The sequence below is a fragment of the Electrona antarctica genome, assembly GCF_951216825.1.
Source record: "Electrona antarctica genome assembly, chromosome: 24".
In the NCBI taxonomy this organism is placed as follows: Eukaryota; Metazoa; Chordata; class Actinopteri; order Myctophiformes; family Myctophidae; genus Electrona; species Electrona antarctica.
This window is the reverse complement of record NC_136803.1, coordinates 25,643,430-25,653,349: the sequence shown is the minus strand read 5'-3', so window position 1 is coordinate 25,653,349 and position 9,920 is coordinate 25,643,430. Positions and strand designations below refer to the sequence as shown.

At 41.8% G+C, this 9,920-nt stretch overlaps 1 long non-coding RNA gene across 1 annotated transcript; it reads left to right on the top strand.

Moving 5' to 3' along the window:
- The first annotated feature begins 7,032 nt into the window (after window positions 1-7,032).
- On the top strand, window positions 7,033-9,920 carry LOC306916908. The gene is made up of 3 exons (XR_013789050.1): window positions 7,033-7,131; window positions 8,196-8,329; window positions 9,620-9,920. It is a non-coding gene; the product is annotated as an uncharacterized lncRNA (long non-coding RNA).

The window sequence follows — 9,920 nt, the reverse complement described above, 5'->3', positions numbered from 1 at the left end:
TTTTGTCAGGTGAAACATGACTAGTGAAAGCTCATGAAATGTACATAACATAACAATTTAGACATTTAGTAGACGCTCTTAATCCAGAGCGATTTACATTAAGCAAGAACAAAAAGCATGGCAATACATCACATACATAAAAAGTAGTTATCATGACTCATACGTAAGCGAGGAACATAACAGTGGAATATCTATATAATGGAACTATGCATGTATACTTTATAGTGCTATGTCTACATAAAAATGCTATAAGTCTACATAAAATGCTATAAGTCTACAGTGATGTAAATAGGGTGCGTTTTGCGTCCCAAAACGCACTTTATAGTTTTGGGCCGCACTTCAAAAACATGCGTGCGTCCACGGGATGCACTACTGTACTCTGTGTACAGTAATAATAATCCACGTGAGAAATAAAAATCGCGGAATAAAATGCGGTAAAACAAATAATCTACGGACACGATCATTTTGCATGGCCGCATGCGACCTCATCCTACGTTATAAACGATAAAATCCACGTAGGACTCGTTGTAGAACAACTAGTTTGTAAGTTAACAACAACACAGTCTGACGGGCGCCGCCATCTTGCTCAGAGTCGAGCGCTGAGCGGAGCGCAGCCTGGAGACCAGAGCCGTTTAGAGAGAGAGAGTGACGACAACATACCGTTCAGTGACTCATGAAGCTCCGTGAATAAACAGTGAACGCGGTTGTCGCAACTCTCTCATCTACAGGCGAACATTTTTGAGCATGACAAACAGAGTAGACCCGATTGAATGGGAAACACACATTGTGTACTGTAACAAACGCCGACACTGTTGTATGTTGTGCGTTGTGGACCGGTGCCACCACACATTAACATGCCCCCACCCACCCCCCCAAAAAAGAAGTGCCAAAGCCAACTGCAGGGCAACAAAAAATATTAGCAACCCTATTTTCTAAATCTAACATCATCATCTGCTAATGATGATGATGTGTGCTGCTGTGCACAGCCTACCTCCTCCATGACTGCTTCTACTTAATCTCCAGGTTAGTTTTGTAGCATTCATTTTTATTTTGTATGTATTGTGTAATGTGTCATGAAAACATAAAGATTTATTAACAGTTAAAACTGGCAGAATTATTATAGATTTCATATAGCCAAAATCATATGAAATATGTATGTAGTATGAATGTAGAGGGTTTTTTTTATTATAATTTATTTTGCTAGCTTTAGTTATAATAATAATTTCTTCTTCGTTTTCTACATGAATATAACCACATTATAACCATATAAGATGAAATGGGAGTTAAATGCTGCAATTTGTAAAAATGGCAAAATATGACTCTTAAACGTCGCTGAAGTGGGACTCATCAAATGTCCCTGGGACTCATCTAAAAGAACACCCCTGCATCCCGGGACTCATTACATTGAAAACCTATTTACATCACTGAGTCTACATAAAATGCTATCCAAGTCTACATAAAAATGTCGGGGCTAGGGCAAGTGCTACGGGCCATGATGGAGTCTGAAGAGGTGGGTTTTCAGACTACGGCGGAAGGTTGGGAGTGAGGCTGCGGTTCATGAGTCATACTGAGGACCTAGTCCTGATTGGCTGCCACACACACTGCTGTCATGTATTGGTTACTCAGGTCACATGACCAGGAAACGGGTAACAGGAAGCAGGTAACAGAAATCTTTAGAGACACCCAATGGTATGTAACGTAATGTTATGATTGAGACCGGCCGGTTGATTGGAGCGTCCGTTACTAAATAAAGAAACCAGCGCTTCTTTCACCTGACAAATATCACTATGTGATCATTTCTTGTTTTCTTTTTTTTTTAATTAAATCGTGCAGCACTACTGCGTCTAGTGCAGTGCCAACATAAAAATGTGTGTGTGGGGAGGAATCAATTGGCATGACGACATAAATCGGGGGGCAGTCTCTCTCTGTAAGTCTGTTTTCAGGCTCCCGGTGCAAGAACAATCTGAGTTCAGAATCTACGGGTTTCTCCGCAGTCTCCAAACCTCCCATTCTTCAAACCTAAAACAAGCTCAAGCGGTGCAGATCGTTACAACAACACGTCCAGAGGGAGAAAAAAACAACAACATTCCGCTCACTTCAAAGACGTGAGCAGTGAGCACATCGTCTCTGTCCGGTGGAAAAACCTCACATGTCCTCTTGGTGCTATACTTTTCAGGATTCAAATTGAAGAAATGCAAAAGCAGCAGATCTGCATAATCTTTCGAGCTCGCAGAATCCGCTACTTTTGATGCCTTTGTGTGACACTGTAGAACAGTGGCTTTCAAAACCAGTGGTCCCTCCGGACCACTGGTTTTGATCTCAAGTGTTAAATGGACCTTTTAACACTTGAGATTTACGGGCCCATTTGGTTTCATTTTACACTCTCAAGACAAGAGTAAATTTTTTGTTAGACATCTGCATTACTTTACAAGAAGTCTACACAATTGAATTATGTAGTAAAATAATCGTTATTGTGATCAACGTTTGCCTGTTATCTCTCCTATGGTATCACCTATGGACAAAATCGTATCCAACAATACCAAAAATATCATTTTGTTTTGGGTCTGCGAGGCGAAATCTCACCAAATGGTGGTCCGTGGCTCAAATGTCAAATAAATAATGGGCCTTGGCATGAATAAGGTTGGAAAACACTGCTGTAGAATGATCAAGTATAGGGCGCTAATTTATGAGGAGGAAGAAACACACACACAAGTTAAAATATGGAGATAAGAGACATCAATGATAACACGATGTTCCTGCGTTATTGACCAGTCCGTGGCATGTTCCAATGCCTCTGTCAACTGGTTTCCATGGCTACCGGAGAGGAATGCTCTCTCTCTCTATCATGAGACCATCATTCATACATAGCTGACACAGGTGGAATAAATCACATACTATGGTTTCACTGGATGAAACCATAGTATCCTATTTCGGCATCCTATTTCCATGTCCAATGTCGAGCAATTCTGGTCGATCAATAAGGCGACGGGTCAAAGCATTTCAAGGTGGCGGTTGTACTTTGACCCGTTGTTCAATCAGAGAAAGCATCCGTGTCATTTTAGATTTTAGCTATGGAAATGAGTTAAATTATATGAATTCATGGGGAGAAGTACATTAGATCAGTGCTTCTCAAGCCTTCTCTCGTCAAGGACCCTCAAATTAACGTGAATCTGGCCACGGAGCTCCCATCTGAAAACATGTTGTGCCAGTGGATTGGGGCTTTTAAACTTAAAACCCATCTGTTGTCCTTTGCTGCTAATTGCACTCCTTAAATATACAAAGAAATCACTGACACATTTAATACTTTGTTTCTTTCCAAAAAAAATGTACAAAATACTGTACTGGGGTCTGACACCAAGGACAGGCTGTACCGAAAACAAGACACGATGTACCAAAACAATAGAGCTATCATCAGGCCCTAAGCCACTCTTAGAACATGAACAATATGAAAATAATTCTACCACAATTCCTTCTCACCAAACCAGTGTGCATATTTAGGGCCGTAACTATCAATTATCTTTTTTTTATTATTATTATTATTATATACCAGTAAGACGCCTGAGGGTGAGAAGCGACCTCGTCCTAAAGCGGCTGCACTAATAACTTTGGGGCAGGCCCGTCTAGAGTTTAAATGGACAGGTATAAGAGTCAAAAGGGAGACAAAACAGGAAAGGGAGCACACCAGTGTTGGTGAGGTGCTGGCCTAAGGCAAGTAAACACGGAAAAATAAGAAAAAGGCTGCACACTCGTAGCCACGATGCTGTATGTTTATTGACAAGAATCCAACGTTTCGACCTAGGAGGTCTTCTTCAGGGAATTCCCTGAAGAAGACCTCCTAGTCCTAGGTCGACCGATATGGAAAATAGCCGATCTTCAAACTCACAATTCTGTTTTTGTGAGCTTGTAGATCGTCTATGTATCAAGATTCTTGTATACTGTATTTTGGAGCATTTGTAGACCTTGTAGTACTGTTTTACACAGTGTTGCCTTTTATAATTTGATGACTCAACCATTGAGTCAATAGAGCATTTTGTTGCCGTCAGGCAGAAACCTCCTATCTCCATATTCTAACTAATTTGTTTGTTTGTTTTTTTGGTAATTAACCCATTTTGGGCGGGAACCCCTTTTGGTGTTAGCATTATGTTATGCTTTAGCTATTGAAAAATAGCAGATCTACAAGCTCATAGCGCGCCACCGAGTGGCGCGCTACGAGCTTGTAGGTCTGCTATTTCTTTTAAATCGAAGAACGACTGATATAGAAACATAGCTTTTTCAGAAAACTGTCAGGATGTAGACATTTTTAGAATTTGATTTCAGGTCAAAATGGGTTAACGCCCCACTTGATCACACTAAAGCGCCACACAAACGCATCAAAAGTAGCAGCCGTGTTTTGAGTTTGCAGATACTGTATGCTACTTTTTCTATTTTACAATTTTGAACGCTGAAAGGTCACAGTTTTGGACATAATGAGGTTTCCAACGTTCCACCCGACAGAGACGACATATACAGTACTGTATGTCTGTGTGTTTCCTCAACTTAAGTACTATATTATTATTATTAACCCATTTTGGGCTGGAACCCCTTTTGGTGTTTTAAGCATGTTATAATTTAGCTATTGAAAAATAGCAGATCTACAAGCTCATAGCGCCACCTGACTCCGCCAGATGCTAATAATAATAATAATAATAATAATAATAATAATAATAATAATGACTTAATTGCAGTTGCAGTCTTATCAGCTCATCTGCTGCAATAGGCCTATTTAAAAAGTCCATTCACTCAAGTACTGTGCTCAAAACATTGGGCATTTGAGTACTCACACACAGCGCAACTCCACTATACTGTACATGATCCCATAATGTATGTTTTACTCCACAACGGTGCTGTGATTGCCGTTGTGATTGGCTGGAAGCGGTGTGCGATTCTGCGCTGTGATTGGGGGATGGGGACACCGGACTGTTATATACAAAGGACTATTCATAGTCCAGATTTTGGTGACCACTATGACATCACGCCACGGTTATCACCGCTCACACAGCACAGCTCTCTGTTTTCACTAACCACCTCTTCACCGAAAATTGGACTATGAATATTCCGTGCTCAAAATGTAATGTATCTCTATTAACCTACTCAAGTAGGTTTTGCTGACGGAGGAAAGATGATAAGAGGACAGAACAGAGCCCGGACCCTCCTTAAATGTACTCACAATGCACTCAACCAAATTCATTCATTCATCATTCAGCAAAAAGAAAGCAAAAAGAATATCGTCAATATCCCCAACTGGGTATGGACAAGTAGTAATTACTTTAAATAGAATTCTGGGAAATCCCAAGTGTGGTTGCACTTTCCCTCGAGCAGCTCGCTAAGTAGCCTACACAGTATGATGATGATGATGATGTATTGACCCACATGACGGCACCAAAGGTTTATCTGGAATTAAAAAGTTTATCCGAAATAAAGTCGGTCTTATTATAAAACTCCAGAAGCCTAGCGTTCAAGTACAACTCTTACACCTACCTTTACAACTCACATAATTTGATACTTCATACTTCCATTTCACATACCTCATAACTTGTGTATTACTATTATTCCACTATATTCAGTCTGTTATGATGAGAAGTATTAAGAGATCACAGTATCATCCATTTATCAAAGTAATCCCCAGCTGGATTCATGCACACAGATGAAAAACAATGAACCACTCACATGTCTACCAAAAAGCACAAGCTGCAAGCTATGACATGTTGATAGCTTGTAGATCTGTTCCTTTTCCCAGGCAAAGCCACATCCAGACTTTAGCATATCAGGCTAGCTCTCAATGCATGCTATACACAGCCTATGGGGGTTAGCAGCATGCTAAATGCTAGGCTAACCCTCCATCCATGAAGTATCAGTATGCCTATACCTGCTTGTGCAGTGGTGGACTTGAGTTTGTTTTACTTAAGTAAAAGTATTAATACTACAATACAGTAGAATTACTCTGTTACAAAAGTCCGGATTCAAAATGTACTTGAGTAAAAATACGAAAGTATTGGTATCAAAAGTTTTCAAAATGTATAACATCTTTAGAAAATAGCAGATCTATAAGCTCAATGCCTTGCAGTGAGCTTGCAACACCTGCTATTTTCAAATGGCAGAAATGTAGGCTACAGGGAATGACGTGTTTACTGTATGTGTTGTGACAAATATCAAAATCTACAAAGTAACTAGTAGCCTAAAGTTCTAAAGATTCCTAGTGGAGTAAAAGCACAACATTATTGTTGCCTCGAGATGTACTAGAGTAGAAGTAAAAGTACTGACAATTGGAAATATTCCACTAAAGTAAAACTACTGTACAGTACTTGAGTAAATGTACTTAGTTACTTTCCACCACTGCCCATCCATGCAGACAGTAAAGGGCAGGCTGCTTGTTGCTCCTACCTGATGCTGACGGAGCGACCTGTCACATCCAGCTGCAGCTGGGTGAGGCGACGCGCGAGCCGGCTACCCTTCCAACAAGCACCCGCTGAAGCCTCTCTGGCTGGCCGTCCGCTTCTTTTCTTCCCTTCTTGGTTTTTTTTTTTGTCGTCGTTTCTGTTTGTTTCGACCCCGCGCCAGACTGTAGTTTATGAGTGTTAAAAGTGTGTTATTGTTTTGTGAATAGAGGAGAGGCAGGTGAGAGACTCGTACGTGGCTCTCTCTGCTGCTAAACTACTTTTTGAGGCTGGGAAGAGCAGAACAGAACTGCAGGAGAGCGGCGAAGCAACAAGCGAGTTTGACAGTTTGGTGAATTTGCAAATGGCAGGGGTGTCCGTTTTTAATAAATATCTATAAATGCGCGTTTTGTTAATTAATTCGAGCTATAACCAGCTCAGACACACAACTAAACACAATATTATTTAATTTATTGTTGTTATTCTATTCGCTCACAGGTGGACTAATTGTAAAGTATGACAGGACTCCTCCACCCCCGTCTGTAATAAACACACGTGGTACGGTCCAGATGATCCAAGGGCAACGAGGAGGGAGCATAGAGTTGGGGAGGAGAGGAGAGGGGAGGGGGTGCTTGTTGCCTAGGAAACAACAGTGAACGTGCCCTGTGTGGGGTAAAGATGTGTCCCCGTGATGTATCAACAGGCATGGCGTCCAGCGGTGGGAACTAATTTAAGTATATTTACTTTCAGTACTGTATTTAAAGGTATATTTACTATATTTCACTTTCAAACATGTTTGAAAGTGAAATATCCCTTAGGTAGCCTACACATCATTTTGAGGGGTTTGTGCTTTACATGAGCAATTGCATGCTTTGTTATTTTAGTTCTCCATTATATCTCAAGGTAAATGTTGTACTTCCGCACTATGATTGTTTGGTAGTTTTGTTACTTTGTAGATTTAGCTTGTTATCACAAATCGATCAATTTACCAGATTGTATATGCTTGTATGCTATTTTTGAAAGATTTAATTGTCACATCACAGGTTTAAAGGTATGAAGAAATGTCCGTCATTTCATAGTTTTCGTGAGAAGAGAGAGGATGGGGCTCAGGAGGCATTTGATTCGATTCAGCGCAGTTCCCACTGGGTTACTGTCGAATACATTTCTTCACCATGTGTTTGTAAAGGTGTCTAGTGACACATCTCACCAAGATTGAAATTAAATTTCCCTAAGAGAATGTGACAGCTGCTGAAAGTGGGGTACCATTAACAACCCATATGGCAAAATTCACAAAATGTATTTTTGTGATGACGGCTATGGCTGTTTTTTGTGCAAAACAAATGCTTGCAAGAATCATAAAAAACCCTATAGTTTGACCCCTCACATGCAGAGTTGGGTTGGAACTAATTCAGAGGTGATAGACACCTTTATGAACACATTTGTGAAGAAAGCTATTGGTACTAAAGCATTTATTTTCGAGATTGGTCCAAAATTCGGCTAACCTGTACCATTTTAAATGCTTCGGGTCACACATTCTGGAGCACGGAATCTCTGTTGATCATCAAACGATAAAGCGGTTGTGAAACGGTCTCCCCACTTCTGTTTCATCTTTACAGTTGCGCAAATGTATCCTAATATTAATCTAAATCATGAAAGCATATGCCATATACTGCAGCTAGCTTCTTATAGCAGAAATGTAAAATATATAAAAAACATTTTAAAATATATGTCCGTGAACAGAATGACAAACAAAATATGAGAACTTCCTGCTTCCGATTTCAGGAGGCATTCGGACGGAGATAGTGGAATGGTTGTCTGGTTACGCAAGACTACTGTCAAGACTACTGTCAAGACTACTGTCGACGTGTCCTTGAACATGACGGCGAACCCCCCAATCGCTCCTGATGTGATCCCAGGTTTGTGACTTTGACTTGCATCATTTCCTCTGCCGTCGGCGTGACACTGTGTGTGTGAATGTAAGCGTTTTGGATACAGGCTCAGCATAAATACACCATTACAGAGGTAGAGGAGGAGGAAGAAAAAACTCTGGAAAAGGAAAAGATATGGTCATGCCAGACGTTAGTTATGCCCCCAGCATTAGTTCTGCACAGCCAGAGCCGCTGCTGGTCCCATAATTATCCTGTGCAGGTTCGTTCCACCAGCTGATATCAGGGCCTTAAAGTCAGCAGAAAGCTCCTGCTGAACATAGAGTAGGATCACCCTCCCTCCCTCCCTTGGCTGTCTGACTGTGTTGTCCTACAGCTGGCTGCCTTCTCAGCATACACAGAGCCCGTTGTTAGTAAGCAGAACAACAGCTCAATAAGGAGCGTGTCACAAATATGCCTGGAATGAGCAGGCAAGAGCGATGGACACTAATTTAGCCCCGCAGCATGGCCGCTGCCCACACCACGCGCGGCCTATTGAGCGAACCCAATTAAATCCTTACTGTCTGGTGATTTAACTCAGAGAGGGTATAAAGGGGAACCAAATGGACCCGTATAATGGTCCATTTGCACCCTCTTGCAGTCGCAGAATGGATGCATTCAGATCAGATCACTGAGGATTTTGACTGGGTAATGGACAAAGACCTCGCGGCCTGCGACGGCAAGGCCACGGACATGCGCAGTGGAATGTCACTGCCGAGGCGGAAAGTAACACTAAGTACACTGTGCATTTGCTCAAGTACTATATTTACGAATTTGAGGTGCATCCGCTTTTACTACATTCCACGTTTCCATTTTCCCCGTTTCGAAGTGTCCCCGAGCAAGGCAATCTCTCTATCTACGTCGTCCTCAGACGAGCCCTCCATCGACGTCTCCAGTCATCTCGGTTCTCCATACATCTGGCCAGCTCATTTGTGCTTTCTGCACCAGCGTCTTTCTTTAGTACGGCCACGTAGGTCGGTGTGGGACGTCCTCTCGATCGATGCCCGTGTGTTGGTTCCCACAGTACAAGCTTTTTGGCTTTTTGTCGATGGCTCAGCAGTCAGCAGTGTAGTGGCTCAGGCAGCAGCCATCAGCTGGATGAACACAGAATTTCCCCCCATAATGTGTACAAATCAAAATCAAAACAAAATTGCACGGTGAGAGTCTGTATGAAGCCCCACAAGTCATTTGTATCATGTACTTGAACATTACAACACACTGTTGTATACTGTTACTGTATAGGTGCTAATCCTGACATGCAATGTTTTATACAATATGCAGGAGAGGAGTCCATGCTTCATCTCTCTCTCAGCTTAAGGCGTCCATCCGTGGTCGGACAAAAACAACCCCTGCAGTAAACTAAAAAGGACAGGCTCATTCCCAACGCTGGATCTCGCGTGTGGAAATTTCAACACAGGGCTAAACTGTAATCCTATAACTGTCATAGAACCACAACTGTACCTCTCAGCCAGACTGTCTGCCATGTTGTGTCAATATGAGCAGGCGGCTGAACATCCTCTGTTTTCAGACACACAGTCCTCTCAAGACCACGCCACTGTCGGGTGGAAACCTCGTCTGTGCA